The sequence below is a fragment of the Convolutriloba macropyga genome, chromosome 6 (genome assembly GCF_964194025.1).
Source record: "Convolutriloba macropyga chromosome 6, txConMacr16.3, whole genome shotgun sequence".
Taxonomy (NCBI): Eukaryota; Metazoa; Xenacoelomorpha; order Acoela; family Convolutidae; genus Convolutriloba; species Convolutriloba macropyga.
The window spans coordinates 68,280,735-68,299,254 of NC_134473.1; the positions used below are offsets into that span (position 1 = coordinate 68,280,735).

The following is an 18,520-nucleotide window of genomic DNA, read 5'->3' on the forward strand; positions in this document are numbered from 1 at the left end:
AGAACACAAAGTGATACCTAAGGATATAAAGTTTCATATTAACGGAAAAGAAGTTAACTACTCTGTATTGCATCAAGACGATAAGGACGCATCAGCTAACGACTGTTATCCAATCATTGCTCAAGTCAAAGGCGAAAGAAAGAAAATTATTAATATAAATGATGAAGGTGACTTTAGCGTAGATGATGCACCAGACTACATAAATGAACACTGTAATGCTATACACAGTTTCTCTGATTGTTTTCGCTACGGCACACAAATAAATCAAATAAAGAAATTAACTTCAGAACTAACTAGCGAGTATGATAATCACTACTATTCCGAGATAGAAGAAATAGCTGAAATAAGTGATGACCGAGAAGGTTATGATGACCAAGATTGGTTAGACTTAGTAGAAGGTAATATTGAAAACTCACTTATTGAACAATTAGAATCTGCTAAAGCCGATTATATCAGACGGACAAAATTTAAGAAACTTATTGAACCAGAAGCTTTTCAAAACATCTCAGAAAAGGATGTCCACACAGATACATTAGATTTAATAGCTAAAGTTACAGATTTTGCAAAAAACGCTAATCTTGACACCGATAATATTCTTGAAGAACAAGTAAACGACTCCGTGATAAATAAAGTTAGAGATTGGCTAAAAGTAGGCAAAGCTCCAGAAAAGGACTACATTATTAAACAATCTAAAGCACTACAAACCTATAGAAATAATTTCAATTTGTTGTTTTTAGAAAGTCAATATGATTTACTCTGTTATTCCGAACCTTGTGAAGACGGCTCTTTTGACGTTAGGATATGTGCACCACTTTCACTATTTATAAAGATATTCGAAGTCGCACATACGCATGAACTTAGTGGTCATAGAGCAGAAAGCACAACTTACAATAGAGTTAAGCGATATTTCTATTGGCCCGGTATGTTTAAATGGATTGAAATGTTAATGTTAGATTGCTTAAGTTGCCAAACTAATAAGTCAGCACGCAAAGACTTGAACGAAGCACCCTTAGAACCATGGGGACAATTAGAAGCTATACCCCTACATACACTTCATATTGATCATAAAGGTCCACTACGACCACTTAGTAAAGGAAATAGATTTTGTCTTGTAATAGTAGACGCTTTCTCTAGATTTATACAAGTATACCCTAGCAAGAATGCTGAAGCTCTCGAAACAGTAAATCAACTAGAGAAATTTATAACTACATTTGGTATACCGCAACAAATAGTACATGATAACGGCAAGGCTTTTATTAGTAATGATTTCGTTCACTACACAAACGAAATGGGAATTACACTATGCCCCCGAACTGCATATTCACCGTGGACTAACGGCAAAGTAGAAGTACAAAACAAACATTTGACTAATTACCCAAGACATTTTATTAGTAAAAGTGGATCTAATTGGTCCGAGTACACTAGTAAATTTGCATTCTCACACAATACTGCAGTAAATTACAGTACGGGATATACCCCTTATGAAATACTATTCGGAACGAAACCGCAAATACCCTTATCACTAAAGTTAGGACTACTACGAGATAATCAAAAGAAATGCACATCAGAGTATTGTAATAATCTACCGCCACACTCACATAGTGAAGAAACTTGTAATAACAAAAAGATAGAGAAATTGTTACAAAACAGATTATCTAACGAAATGTTAAAACGAGAGAAAACATTTAAAACTATATACTCGAATACCTACACTAAATGTAGACAAACTACGAATAAAGCGCACAAGTATAGAAATAGATTTAAACTCGGAAAGCCTATACCTGAAGGTAGAAAAGTACTACTAGAAAATCACTCTAAAGGACTACTAAAGTCTAAAAAGCTACAAGAGCTACGCTCAGGCCCTTACACTGTGCAACGAATGCTAACTAATACTACATATGAGATACAACATGATAAAACAAATGAGAAGAAAACCGTGCATAGAAATCATATAGTACCTTATTACCCGAAAGAAGAAAAAATACAAGAGTTAGTTGAGAACTATATAGTCCCAGACGATACGGATGATTATTATACTCAATATAATAAGCATAATATATCCAAATCTAATGCTTATAGAGGCGCACAACATATTGCTATTTCACAGTGGCCCTTAGTAGAAACACAATATACTGTTAATCCTAGTACTACACTACAGCCAACATTTAACGTTGAGGCTACTCCAACAAAAGATTCAGGCTTAGAATCGCTACAAACACGAGTAGATAACACTACACACATTCAAGGCACAAGCTCTTCTAATTTTCTACCCCCACGCATTTCAACCCCCTACCCTATGCAAAATATGTATTCACCTAATAGTCCACAGCAAGAAAATTTTTCCACACCACCTGATAATACTAGTAAATTTAAAGCTACACGCAAATTATTCCCCCAAGCAACGCATAATAGCCCCACATCATCACCTTATAATCCTACACCTACAGCATCACCTAATATATCTAATTTACCTGACGCAAATGAAGTATTAAGCAGACCTCAACGTAATAGAAAAGCACCTACATTCTTTGGTGAACCTATTCCTTCTGACTTGCTACAAAAACTCAAAAAGAAATAGAGACACAAAATCTCTTTTCAAATAATAACTTTTATATTAAAAAGCGTAACCACGCACCAAAAATAAAATAAAAATATATTTACATAGTTAAAATATCACGCGCACAAACCCCATATAAGCGCAAATCTCCACAAATTAAAATCATACCCGCATATTCATAAAGTCTTTTAGCAGGTTCTTAAGCACAGCGCTCCTGAGCGTGTCACACTTGAAGATGGCACACTCCGGAAGTTTCAGCTCCCTCAGCATCTTATATGCTCCTTGAAGCACGGGACCAACTTCCGGATCCCACCACGCATAGTGAAGAGCCCAGAGTTGCTTCGCTAAGGCCTCTTGCTCTTCCCACACCCATTCCACTTTGTCCCCCACAAAGAATTTTTGGAAGAACTAAAATCAAAAATATTTTTTTCTTTCTCTCTGGCTCATAAACATCCCCCTTCTTTTCTTGATTCCCTTAAAACCCTTCATTTTTTTCTTCCTTCGAGTGCCCCTAAAGCCCTCATCACAACAAACAGTTATTCTGAGTTATAAATTAGCAAATACTCACATCGAGCCCCAAGAAAAAGTCAATCATCTCCAGAGTCTCTACGGACACACAATTCAGCTCCCGTCGCCTCCACGGTTTGCTCATTACACTGACACGATCAAGTGCCCATACTTCCTCATCTCCCAAGACAATTTGGAGATGCTGATATGCCTCTGACATAAAGAAGATATAATCATCAGCTCCAAGTCCCGAAATTTCCTGACTGATATACCTCTTATAATAGAATTCCCGCGCCCTCTTTTTGAAACCCGAAACGGGAACTAACTCAATACCTTTTTGATTAAGCTTCACCTCAGCGTAATCTAACTGATCTTGTAAATCCTGATCAGGCTCAAGGAAGTTAATATGCATATTGGAAGGGAATGTAGAACCGAAAATACAAAGTTAAAATAAGTTGAAGAAGGAACTAAGATTAAGAAAATAAAAGTTAAGGAAAGGCTAAAAGAACTAAAAGTGAAATTAATGGTCAAGAACAAAATAAAAGTCAAAGATTAAGAAAAAGGAAGAATGAAAGTTTAAGGATTAAAAGAAAGAAAGTTAGATATGAAAAATCAGCAGGATAAAGAAATCAGAGAAAGTTTAAAGATTTGAGTAAGAGACCAACTGTATAGTATGAACGTTTAAGGCAAAAAGCAAATAGCCCACTCAACACAAATCTTACATAAAGTACGCAATTAATCACCATTGCAAGCTGTTACACACACATAACTTCTTTACATGTTCAATACTCATATACTTTCAATATCTACGCATACCTCTTATTGCAAACTAACGCTGAAAACACATGTTACCCAAAACAAAACTAAGTACAAATTATTCCCCCATGAGCAATTACCTTATCTAAGTTGAATACCTTAAGTACATAAATTTGTCCCTTGCAAACTTTTTAAACACACTAAATCGCATTTTGTCAGGAATGCACAATTAAGCATTTTACATAGTCAACAAAGAGAGCTTAACTTACTAGCTCAAGGACCCAAGGAATGTTTAAAATAAACATTAGAGCACTTATGAACAAATAACTAACCGCAAAATTGCAACCTCTACACACAAGAGTTATTCAACTAAGAGCAAACAAATACCCGCTACTAGAACAAATAGACATCGATTTAGTAATATGGCTAAGACCACTTCTATCACCAGTCGGTTGAACATGCATTTCAACCTTACTCTAACTTGAATTGATAAATTGTGCGAAATCAAAGAAATTATACGAAAATTTTTAAATTCTAAAACTGCCCGTTTACGAACGCGTCCAGATACGATACTCAAAATTTGTCCATAGATGCACAAAAATCCAACAAACAAGACGTTGCGAGCGAAATTTCTATATCGAGCTTATAAGTGAAAATATTGCACTTTATAGTTAATGTTCAGCACTAAAGTTTGATAATTCAACTTCTCACACGAAAAAAAGTCTCCGAAAATGTTTACAGACACTAGAACCCTAAGAACTACATTCAGTTGTTCTTAACATCTAGTACCTTAGCCTGACACAGGGGATTTTTGAATTTCGATTTATAAGTACATTTTTTAGACAAAATGTTCACTCACAAAGGACATAAAACAGCAAATTTCAGTATTAATTTCTAAGAAGTCTCCGAAAATTTCTGTTGAACTACAAGTGTTACTTTTTAGCATAACTCAACTATTGACATCTATACTATAGCCCTACATCTGCGATTTCTAAAATTCGGACCAGAAGTCCCTTTTTAAGGCACATATTTTAATCGTATAGAACATATAAAAACTGCAAATCCTGAGCATTCAATTTTGCAAAATTATCGTAATGTTCTTGTCATATGACCAATTTATCACGTTGCTAAATGCCACTAGTCAAGGCTAGCCATTGGCCAATCAGGTTTGAGTACACAAATTATGGTAACTTAACCCTGAGAACCACTATTTAAGAGCCTTACTAAAATTCAAAATCACTTTTCTCAGTTACCTTCTTAAATCAATTACTTCTTTCTCTCTCAAATTCAGCTTTAACTAAACCTCTCTCTCTCTCTCTCTCTCTCTCTCTCTCTTTCTCACTCTGTCCCAATTTCTATCTTCACATTTTTGCCCCTTTTAAATAATAACTTAGAAAACTTAGAAAAGTTTTCAAGCATTTCAATTTGTGAACACCAAAAATTTGTCACAACACATCTCCACAACACATATACCAGGTATCTCAGTTCAATATTGTTTCTCAATTCACTTCTCAGTCACTAACTATAGCAGGAGTTTATAACTCTTTAGAGACTGACAATTCAGAAAGTTTCCAAATCCCGACAAACACTACCATACACTTTCATAACCAGTTAAACACACCACAATACACCAACACCGTAAAGACAATCAATCCTAATATATGACCGAAGTCTCATTCGACCAAAACGGTTTTCTTATTTCTCTTTCTATCAACCCTGATACACTTGTAAAAGTTTCCATTAAGGCAAATCAAAAGCTGAAATTCAATAGTGAGTTTAACACCTTAACCAGTTGTCAAATTTCTAACGAAGTTAGAACTGTAGTATTGTTTGCTACTAACTCTAACGAAGACCCTATTGCTATCTTCTGGGGAAAATATAACCCTCAACAACTTAACAGTTTACTACTTCAAATTCATTCTTCAAGCCTAGTTGACTTAGACATTTTAAATGTCCCTTGTTTGGTTTTAGAACCACCAACTGATCAATGAATATTCCGCTAAACGACTATTGGGTTATAGCTTCAAGAACAACTTTCTCAACTTCTTACAGTCCTTATAACATCCCACATAAAATTTTGAAATATAATAACAAGTCAGCAAAAATTGGTCGATCATATATTTCATATAAAGAAAACATTGTTATTTTCTTCGTTAAAGACCAGTTTGTAAACTTAGAAATAATTGTTAGTTGGACCCCTAACAAACCAGAACATATTGAACGCTTTCATTTCCAATTGAACAACAGAGACGAAATAGACCTTGAAATCATCGAAGCCCCCTTTACTGTAGACCCTTAATCCATGTTACCACCTTCCCTTGAAACATAAGTTCTTACTGCCCTTGCATTCGACCCGCAATCGTATATTAGAATATTCCTCCTACAGAAAATATTGAAATTCGGAAATAAAACTGTAACACTTGACAAGTGTTTTGTTTCTAATCAACAGAGAACAGTTGCCTTCTTCGTAACATCAGAAAATAACGCAAAATTTGTCATAATTTGGGTACCCTATAATCCTGCTCACGTTCACGAGCTAAAATATCAGATTACCTTCACGGATAATATTAACTTGAATTTGTTAGACTCACCTTATACTGTCTTCGTTTATTAAATGGAAGACGGCGAAATCAAGAAATCACCAGCAATAGACGAAGTAATAAACGTAAGTTACAAAATGTTTATTTTTATGTTACTTTGCTTAACTCTGTTCCTACCTGTAGCAACTGATATTGAATCTGAAATTGCTCAGCATATTGCAGAATTAAAAATCCTAGTTGAATATAACTATTCTCATCCACACTTCATAGAATGTGTCGAAAATAGAAATAATTGTCTACCTGAAGAAATTCCGTACCTTAAATTACTAGATCCTCCTGAAAAGCTATTAGGTTGGTTAAAGCGCAACGTCCAATTGCCACTATCACTGAATAAAGACCAGTTCTTTAAAGAAAATCTTGCTGATAAGAAAGCGCTTCTTTCAAAAGTAGAATCTTTTTTAACCTACATAGGAAACCAAATTCGTTCCGTTCAGTTTCTTAAGATTATTGCTATAATACCTCTCGCACTTCTCTGTGTTATAACTGCTTGCTCTGCAAAATACTTGATCTTTATTATATTTCTTGCATTATTACTCTTAACGTCTTTTACTGACGCCAGACCAATTGAAAAGATGAGTATCTATGAAAACACAGCTCCTAACCTTCATGTTAACCACTTTCACTGCTCAAAAATGATCTCAAACCAGATGTATTCTCTCAACAAAGTAGCACCTTGCGAAATTCGCCCTGATAAAATTAGCACTAATCAAGCACGAGTCACTCTCTACCAAAGAAATTATAAAGTTAAACTAGAAGCAACTATGTGTAAAGCAACCCAACAGCAATTACGTTGGTTTTGCGATTCTTTTGACTCTAGCGGCATAGATGCCAGACATAATACTATTACTACTTCAGTTAAGCTTGATGCTCAGAAATGCAAACTTGCAAAGGTAAGAAAAAAGATAAAACTTTCCTCTTCTTCTAAATCAGTAGAATTCGATTTTGACAAATCTTTATTCTCAAACTTTAACTCAGGCGATGTTGGAACTGGAAACAATGAATGTAACTCCCGAGGTTGGATTACACACTACACTTATGAAACATATATGCAAAATGTTAGCCTGAATGTAAACCTTAGAGATGGCACAGTTAATAACTGGCAAAATATACCTCTACCTTGTCCTTTATCAGCAGGAGGCTGCGATTCTACATCTACTGATCCATTTGCATACACTTGGGATGAACCCAATAATTGTCTTTTCACTATAATTCGCACTTTTGACGCTCAAATGATTAAAGCTAATGACAAATACTACATAGTAAAGGATCCTAAATTTACTTCAGCTCAGTCAGATTTCGACTTACAAAGCTTTATGTTCCAAGTTTATAACAAACCACAGTCTTTATGTAGTCATCCACGAATAGTATATCCTACGCCATATGATTCTCTATACATTAGTCTTCGTGACGGATTTGATATGAACACTGGAGAACCCATTCACAAATTTAAACCCGATACTGGTGCTATAACTCTAAAAAACAAATTCTATTCCAGTGACAACAAAACAGTTGATACAACATATTCTCAAGTTTATGAGAATATTGATTTCGAAGCACATCTTGGAAAAAAAAATTGACTATTTACACTTTAATAATCTTCGGCAACTTCAAACTTCTACTCTAGAGCTATTAAGAAATGACTGTGAATTAGAGCGCTCAACTATTCTTAACACTTTAATGATTTCTCATGAAAATCCACGTTTAGCTGGATATACCTTAACAAGAAACAGATCTATGTTTCTCAAAACAAATGGCAATGTTGCCTGGCTATATAATTGTCCTGAATTTCATTCACCCTTACAGATTCTTAATAAGTGCTATAATCGAATACCAATTCTTTATGAAGATGAAATTCATTTCGTTGATCCGATTTCTAGACAAACTTTCACTGAAGCCGAAGAACAATTGTGCTCTGATAAACACTCAAACTTATTTCAACTAGATGTTGACGATGACAATTCATGGGTTGAACTAACCCCACAAATCACAAAAGTAAGAGGACCTGCACTCTTCAAACCACACATAGTTATTCAACAAATTGCGAATGTTATTACTGCAAGTATTTATGCTTCTATCTACACATATAAAGAAATGATGTCATTCTGGAATTCAATAACTTTCAACTCCAATATGAAAGGAGTTCTTAAACACTTTACTAAGTCATTAATAGATAGCAGGGAATCATTTTCAAATATTTCAGGCACGAATTATTATAACTCTAGAACTATTTATCTAGATTCATTCATTTCACCGGACTTCTTTAATAATCAATTTGTTGAAACCTTTGGTAAAATACAATATATAATTGAGCGATGCGGAATATTCTTTGCCGCTTTCTTATTCATTAAGCTACTCATCGACATAGTCTTATGCTTAATTCGAGCAATGCAAATTAACAAAATTACAAATGCATCTATTCATTTTGGTAAAGCACTCTTTGCTGCCACATTCGATTTAATGTCAGCTCCAATTCTGACTTCTATCTATCTAGCAACTAACTCAGAGAATGATAATACTGATAAAAATAGAGAAAGGACGATGCGTGTTCCAAAATCTGAAGATACAACCAGAGTTATTCAAACTCCACCTTATACAGAGAATACAGGCTTACAAGCTATAAGACATGAGAATAAAAGTGGTTATCCAAACCTACATGATGAGAATAATAAAGACGAAAATAGAAACGATCACAACGTTCCTACGTCTCCTGTATAGGATTAATTCCTCTATTACCTTGATATCATCAAACTATATGATGATAATATAATACAGACTGACTTCATATTTACTACTGATTTACTTTAAAAGAAAATACAAAAAAAATAAGAAAAAGAGAATACTTGCAAAATAACTTCAAAATTATACTCTTAGAATAGAATAAGAGTAGAGAATACTTGATATTTCAGGAACTTTCTTCAATCCCTAACGAACTGATACCAGTCTTACATTTTATTAGTAAAAGTGGATCTAATTGGTCCGAGTACACTAGTAAATTTGCATTCTCACACAATACTGCAGTAAATTACAGTACGGGATATACCCCTTATGAAATACTATTCGGAACGAAACCGCAAATACCCTTATCACTAAAGTTAGGACTACTACGAGATAATCAAAAGAAATGCACATCAGAGTATTGTAATAATCTACCGCCACACTCACATAGTGAAGAAACTTGTAATAACAAAAAGATAGAGAAATTGTTACAAAACAGATTATCTAACGAAATGTTAAAACGAGAGAAAACATTTAAAACTATATACTCGAATACCTACACTAAATGTAGACAAACTACGAATAAAGCGCACAAGTATAGAAATAGATTTAAACTCGGAAAGCCTATACCTGAAGGTAGAAAAGTACTACTAGAAAATCACTCTAAAGGACTACTAAAGTCTAAAAAGCTACAAGAGCTACGCTCAGGCCCTTACACTGTGCAACGAATGCTAACTAATACTACATATGAGATACAACATGATAAAACAAATGAGAAGAAAACCGTGCATAGAAATCATATAGTACCTTATTACCCGAAAGAAGAAAAAATACAAGAGTTAGTTGAGAACTATATAGTCCCAGACGATACGGATGATTATTATACTCAATATAATAAGCATAATATATCCAAATCTAATGCTTATAGAGGCGCACAACATATTGCTATTTCACAGTGGCCCTTAGTAGAAACACAATATACTGTTAATCCTAGTACTACACTACAGCCAACATTTAACGTTGAGGCTACTCCAACAAAAGATTCAGGCTTAGAATCGCTACAAACACGAGTAGATAACACTACACACATTCAAGGCACAAGCTCTTCTAATTTTCTACCCCCACGCATTTCAACCCCCTACCCTATGCAAAATATGTATTCACCTAATAGTCCACAGCAAGAAAATTTTTCCACACCACCTGATAATACTAGTAAATTTAAAGCTACACGCAAATTATTCCCCCAAGCAACGCATAATAGCCCCACATCATCACCTTATAATCCTACACCTACAGCATCACCTAATATATCTAATTTACCTGACGCAAATGAAGTATTAAGCAGACCTCAACGTAATAGAAAAGCACCTACATTCTTTGGTGAACCTATTCCTTCTGACTTGCTACAAAAACTCAAAAAGAAATAGAGACACAAAATCTCTTTTCAAATAATAACTTTTATATTAAAAAGCGTAACCACGCACCAAAAATAAAATAAAAATATATTTACATAGTTAAAATATCACGCGCACAAACCCCATATAAGCGCAAATCTCCACAAATTAAAATCATACCCGCATATTCATAAAGTCTTTTAGCAGGTTCTTAAGCACAGCGCTCCTGAGCGTGTCACACTTGAAGATGGCACACTCCGGAAGTTTCAGCTCCCTCAGCATCTTATATGCTCCTTGAAGCACGGGACCAACTTCCGGATCCCACCACGCATAGTGAAGAGCCCAGAGTTGCTTCGCTAAGGCCTCTTGCTCTTCCCACACCCATTCCACTTTGTCCCCCACAAAGAATTTTTGGAAGAACTAAAATCAAAAATATTTTTTTCTTTCTCTCTGGCTCATAAACATCCCCCTTCTTTTCTTGATTCCCTTAAAACCCTTCATTTTTTTCTTCCTTCGAGTGCCCCTTAAGCCCTCATCACAACAAACAGTTATTCTGAGTTATAAATTAGCAAATACTCACATCGAGCCCCAAGAAAAAGTCAATCATCTCCAGAGTCTCTACGGACACACAATTCAGCTCCCGTCGCCTCCACGGTTTGCTCATTACACTGACACGATCAAGTGCCCATACTTCCTCATCTCCCAAGACAATTTGGAGATGCTGATATGCCTCTGACATAAAGAAGATATAATCATCAGCTCCAAGTCCCGAAATTTCCTGACTGATATACCTCTTATAATAGAATTCCCGCGCCCTCTTTTTGAAACCCGAAACGGGAACTAACTCAATACCTTTTTGATTAAGCTTCACCTCAGCGTAATCTAACTGATCTTGTAAATCCTGATCAGGCTCAAGGAAGTTAATATGCATATTGGAAGGGAATGTAGAACCGAAAATACAAAGTTAAAATAAGTTGAAGAAGGAACTAAGATTAAGAAAATAAAAGTTAAGGAAAGGCTAAAAGAACTAAAAGTGAAATTAATGGTCAAGAACAAAATAAAAGTCAAAGATTAAGAAAAAGGAAGAATGAAAGTTTAAGGATTAAAAGAAAGAAAGTTAGATATGAAAAATCAGCAGGATAAAGAAATCAGAGAAAGTTTAAAGATTTGAGTAAGAGACCAACTGTATAGTATGAACGTTTAAGGCAAAAAGCAAATAGCCCACTCAACACAAATCTTACATAAAGTACGCAATTAATCACCATTGCAAGCTGTTACACACACATAACTTCTTTACATGTTCAATACTCATATACTTTCAATATCTACGCATACCTCTTATTGCAAACTAACGCTGAAAACACATGTTACCCAAAACAAAACTAAGTACAAATTATTCCCCCATGAGCAATTACCTTATCTAAGTTGAATACCTTAAGTACATAAATTTGTCCCTTGCAAACTTTTTAAACACACTAAATCGCATTTTGTCAGGAATGCACAATTAAGCATTTTACATAGTCAACAAAGAGAGCTTAACTTACTAGCTCAAGGACCCAAGGAATGTTTAAAATAAACATTAGAGCACTTATGAACAAATAACTAACCGCAAAATTGCAACCTCTACACACAAGAGTTATTCAACTAAGAGCAAACAAATACCCGCTACTAGAACAAATAGACATCGATTTAGTAATATGGCTAAGACCACTTCTATCACCAGTCGGTTGAACATGCATTTCAACCTTACTCTAACTTGAATTGATAAATTGTGCGAAATCAAAGAAATTATACGAAAATTTTTAAATTCTAAAACTGCCCGTTTATGAACGCGTCCAGATACGATACTCAGAATTTGTCCATAGATGCACAAAAATCCAACAAACAAGACGTTGCGAGCGAAATTTCTATATCGAGCTTATAAGTGAAAATATTGCACTTTATAGTTAATGTTCAGCACTAAAGTTTGATAATTCAACTTCTCACACGAAAAAAAAGTCTCCGAAAATGTTTACAGACACTAGAACCCTAAGAACTACATTCAGTTGTTCTTAACATCTAGTACCTTAGCCTGACACAGGGGATTTTTGAATTTCGATTTATAAGTACATTTTTTAGACAAAATGTTCACTCACAAAGGACATAAAACAGCAAATTTCAGTATTAATTTCTAAGAAGTCTCCGAAAATTTCTGTTGAACTACAAGTGTTACTTTTTAGCATAACTCAACTATTGACATCTATACTATAGCCCTACATCTGCGATTTCTAAAATTCGGACCAGAAGTTCCTTTTTAAGGCACATATTTTAATCGTATAGAACATATAAAAACTGCAAATCCTGAGCATTCAATTTTGCAAAATTATCGTAATGTTCTTGTCATATGACCAATTTATCACGTTGCTAAATGCCACTAGTCAAGGCTAGCCATTGGCCAATCAGGTTTGAGTACACAAATTATGGTAACTTAACCCTGAGAACCACTATTTAAGAGCCTTACTAAAATTCAAAATCACTTTTCTCAGTTACCTTCTGAAATCAATTACTTCTTTCTCTCTCAAATTCAGCTTTAACTAAACCTCTCTCTCTCTCTCTCTCTCTCTCTCTCTCTCTCTCTCTCTTTCTCACTCTGTCCCAATTTCTATCTTCACATTTTTGCCCCTTTCAAATAATAACTTAGAAAACTTAGAAAAGTTTTCAAGCATTTCAATTTGTGAACACCAAAAATTTGTCACAACACATCTCCACAACACATATAACAGGTATCTCAGTTCAATATTGTTTCTCAATTCACTTCTCAGTCACTAACTATAGCAGGAGTTTATAACTCTTTAGAGACTGACAATTCAGAAAGTTTCCAAATCCCGACAAACACTACCATACACTTTTATAACCAGTTAAACACACCACAATACACCAACACCGTAAAGACAATCAATCCTAATATATGACCGAAGTCTCATTCGACCAAAACGGTTTTCTTATTTCTCTTTCTATCAACCCTGATACACTTGTAAAAGTTTCCATTAAGGCAAATCAAAAGCTGAAATTCAATAGTGAGTTTAACACCTTAACCAGTTGTCAAATTTCTAACGAAGTTAGAACTGTAGTATTGTTTGCTACTAACTCTAACGAAGACCCTATTGCTATCTTCTGGGGAAAATATAACCCTCAACAACTTAACAGTTTACTACTTCAAATTCATTCTTCAAGCCTAGTTGACTTAGACATTTTAAATGTCCCTTGTTTGGTTTTAGAACCACCAACTGATCAATGAATATTCCGCTAAACGACTATTGGGTTATAGCTTCAAGAACAACTTTCTCAACTTCTTACAGTCCTTATAACATCCCACATAAAATTTTGAAATATAATAACAAGTCAGCAAAAATTGGTCGATCATATATTTCATATAAAGAAAACATTGTTATTTTCTTCGTTAAAGACCAGTTTGTAAACTTAGAAATAATTGTTAGTTGGACCCCTAACAAACCAGAACATATTGAACGCTTTCATTTCCAATTGAACAACAGAGACGAAATAGACCTTGAAATCATCGAAGCCCCCTTTACTGTAGACCCTTAATCCATGTTACCACCTTCCCTTGAAACACAAGTTCTTACTGCCCTTGCATTCGACCCGCAATCGTATATTAGAATATTCCTCCTACAGAAAATATTGAAATTCGGAAATAAAACTGTAACACTTGACAAGTGTTTTGTTTCTAATCAACAGAGAACAGTTGCCTTCTTCGTAACATCAGAAAATAACGCAAAATTTGTCATAATTTGGGTACCCTATAATCCTGCTCACGTTCACGAGCTAAAATATCAGATTACCTTCACGGATAATATTAACTTGAATTTGTTAGACTCACCTTATACTGTCTTCGTTTATTAAATGGAAGACGGCGAAATCAAGAAATCACCAGCAATAGACGAAGTAATAAACGTAAGTTACAAAATGTTTATTTTTATGTTACTTTGCTTAACTCTGTTCCTACCTGTAGCAACTGATATTGAATCTGAAATTGCTCAGCATATTGCAGAATTAAAAATCCTAGTTGAATATAACTATTCTCATCCACACTTCATAGAATGTGTCGAAAATAGAAATAATTGTCTACCTGAAGAAATTCCGTACCTTAAATTACTAGATCCTCCTGAAAAGCTATTAGGTTGGTTAAAGCGCAACGTCCAATTGCCACTATCACTGAATAAAGACCAGTTCTTTAAAGAAAATCTTGCTGATAAGAAAGCGCTTCTTTCAAAAGTAGAATCTTTTTTAACCTACATAGGAAACCAAATTCGTTCCGTTCAGTTTCTTAAGATTATTGCTATAATACCTCTCGCACTTCTCTGTGTTATAACTGCTTGCTCTGCAAAATACTTGATCTTTATTATATTTCTTGCATTATTACTCTTAACGTCTTTTACTGACGCCAGACCAATTGAAAAGATGAGTATCTATGAAAACACAGCTCCTAACCTTCATGTTAACCACTTTCACTGCTCAAAAATGATCTCAAACCAGATGTATTCTCTCAACAAAGTAGCACCTTGCGAAATTCGCCCTGATAAAATTAGCACTAATCAAGCACGAGTCACTCTCTACCAAAGAAATTATAAAGTTAAACTAGAAGCAACTATGTGTAAAGCAACCCAACAGCAATTACGTTGGTTTTGCGATTCTTTTGACTCTAGCGGCATAGATGCCAGACATAATACTATTACTACTTCAGTTAAGCTTGATGCTCAGAAATGCAAACTTGCAAAGGTAAGAAAAAAGATAAAACTTTCCTCTTCTTCTAAATCAGTAGAATTCGATTTTGACAAATCTTTATTCTCAAACTTTAACTCAGGCGATGTTGGAACTGGAAACAATGAATGTAACTCCCGAGGTTGGATTACACACTACACTTATGAAACATATATGCAAAATGTTAGCCTGAATGTAAACCTTAGAGATGGCACAGTTAATAACTGGCAAAATATACCTCTACCTTGTCCTTTATCAGCAGGAGGCTGCGATTCTACATCTACTGATCCATTTGCATACACTTGGGATGAACCCAATAATTGTCTTTTCACTATAATTCGCACTTTTGACGCTCAAATGATTAAAGCTAATGACAAATACTACATAGTAAAGGATCCTAAATTTACTTCAGCTCAGTCAGATTTCGACTTACAAAGCTTTATGTTCCAAGTTTATAACAAACCACAGTCTTTATGTAGTCATCCACGAATAGTATATCCTACGCCATATTATTCTCTATACATTAGTCTTCGTGACGGATTTGATATGAACACTGGAGAACCCATTCACAAATTTAAACCCGATACTGGTGCTATAACTCTAAAAAACAAATTCTATTCCAGTGACAACAAAACAGTTGATACAACATATTCTCAAGTTTATGAGAATATTGATTTCGAAGCACATCTTGGAAAAAAAATTGACTATTTACACTTTAATAATCTTCGGCAACTTCAAACTTCTACTCTAGAGCTATTAAGAAATGACTGTGAATTAGAGCGCTCAACTATTCTTAACACTTTAATGATTTCTCATGAAAATCCACGTTTAGCTGGATATACCTTAACAAGAAACAGATCTATGTTTCTCAAAACAAATGGCAATGTTGCCTGGCTATATAATTGTCCTGAATTTCATTCACCCTTGCAGATTCTTAATAAGTGCTATAATCGAATACCAATTCTTTATGAAGATGAAATTCATTTCGTTGATCCGATTTCTAGACAAACTTTCACTGAAGCCGAAGAACAATTGTGCTCTGATAAACAATCAAACTTATTTCAACTAGATGTTGACGATGACAATTCATGGGTTGAACTAACCCCACAAATCACAAAAGTAAGAGGACCTGCACTCTTCAAACCACACATAGTTATTCAACAAATTGCGAATGTTATTACTGCAAGTATTTATGCTTCTATCTACACATATAAAGAAATGATGTCATTCTGGAATTCAATAACTTTCAACTCCAATATGAAAGGAGTTCTTAAACACTTTACTAAGTCATTAATAGATAGCAGGGAATCATTTTCAAATATTTCAGGCACGAATTATTATAACTCTAGAACTATTTATCTAGATTCATTCATTTCACCGGACTTCTTTAATAATCAATTTGTTGAAACCTTTGGTAAAATACAATATATAATTGAGCGATGCGGAATATTCTTTGCCGCTTTCTTATTCATTAAGCTACTCATCGACATAGTCTTATGCTTAATTCGAGCAATGCAAATTAACAAAATTACAAATGCATCTATTCATTTTGGTAAAGCACTCTTTGCTGCCACATTCGATTTAATGTCAGCTCCAATTCTGACTTCTATCTATCTAGCAACTAACTCAGAGAATGATAATACTGATAAAAATAGAGAAAGGACGATGCGTGTTCCAAAATCTGAAGATACAACCAGAGTTATTCAAACTCCACCTTATACAGAGAATACAGGCTTACAAGCTATAAGACATGAGAGTAAAAGTGGTTATCCAAACCTACATGATGAGAATAATAAAGACGAAAATAGAAACGATCACAACGTTCCTACGTCTCCTGTATAGGATTAATTCCTCTATTACCTTGATATCATCAAACTATATGATGATAATATAATACAGACTGACTTCATATTTACTACTGATTTACTTTAAAAGAAAATACAAAAAAATAAGAAAAAGAGAATACTTGCAAAATAACTTCAAAATTATACTCTTAGAATAGAATAAGAGTAGAGAATACTTGATATTTCAGGAACTTTCTTCAATCCCTAACGAACTGATACCAGTCTTTCAGAAGGAACCTTCAAATGGTTGGCCCGAATACAATACACAATCAACTGGAATTAAACAACTTGACAGACTAGTACAACCCTCAACTCACGTTACCCCATCTACAACTTTTCTCTCAGCTATCAAGATTTCAGCAATACAAACTCAAGCAACTAGTTCAAATTCATCAACAACAGTTACATCCTCCAAAAAGAGAACTAAAACTTCAGATACAATTGCAAAGAAACAACCACGTAAACAATTCATTAGAGAGACATTCAACCCAGCGACACCGCTAGAAGTAAATATACCCAAGACAAACAGTACGGTACCCAACGTCTTAGCAAACACTACATCTACTCAATCGTCACGACCAAACTTTCTTAATCTTCATCATTACACAACTACCCCCCTGCAAGACCGCCTACAAAAACAACATCAAGCTGAGATACAAGCTAAAACCCCCGGTTTTAGTGGACACCCGAACTACGATATAAATTTAATCTACCAGTTGCAACCCAACATCAATAGATTCAATCTCATTGGTTATTTGTCGAACAAAAATTCTTATCTACTAACTAATCACAACCTTCAAGGACAAACAATACAAGTCCCGTTTGATAATATTACAGCAAACCTCAATCCTCAGCTTGATACCTTCACTTATCAGGTACAGCAAAACTTTCTGACAGAAAGACAACGCTCTCAACAGCTCGAACAACGAATTACTGAGCTCCAACTGGAGATAGCAAATCTGAAGCATCAACTCCACATCCTCCGCTCATCACGTTGAGCACTCACGGAATGGAATAGATAAATTTGTGGTTGTTGATGTTCAGTACTTCCTTCATTACTTCTTCTTCTTTCTCCCGCGGTGAGGAAAATTATTCGTTAGTTTAAACGAACGCCTAATTATTAGTCATTTTGATTACCTTACTCTCTTTGATTCCATTATTTACATCAAGTAAAGTAATCCGCATTTCTTCTATCTCCATTGAAACTATCTTCAATGATTACACTTAGCGCAATTTATGGTGAAAAATGAGTCCATTCTTATCTTTAGATTGCAAATTTGATTTGTTCTCGCTTCTCTAATAAAATCTATTCTTTATCTTTACGATTTATCTTGCTTACGACATCATTCGATTGTTCCTTCGAATTCCATAATTTATTTAATGTCTTAC

The 18,520-nt window shown here is 34.6% G+C and overlaps 1 protein-coding gene across 2 annotated transcripts in view; it reads right to left on the minus strand.

Moving 5' to 3' along the window:
- The window catches only part of LOC142340553 (14-3-3 protein beta/alpha-1-like), a 93,278-nt gene that overhangs the window by 10,118 nt on the left and 64,640 nt on the right, over positions 1-18,520 (minus strand). The gene's annotated exons all lie outside the window — the stretch shown is intronic.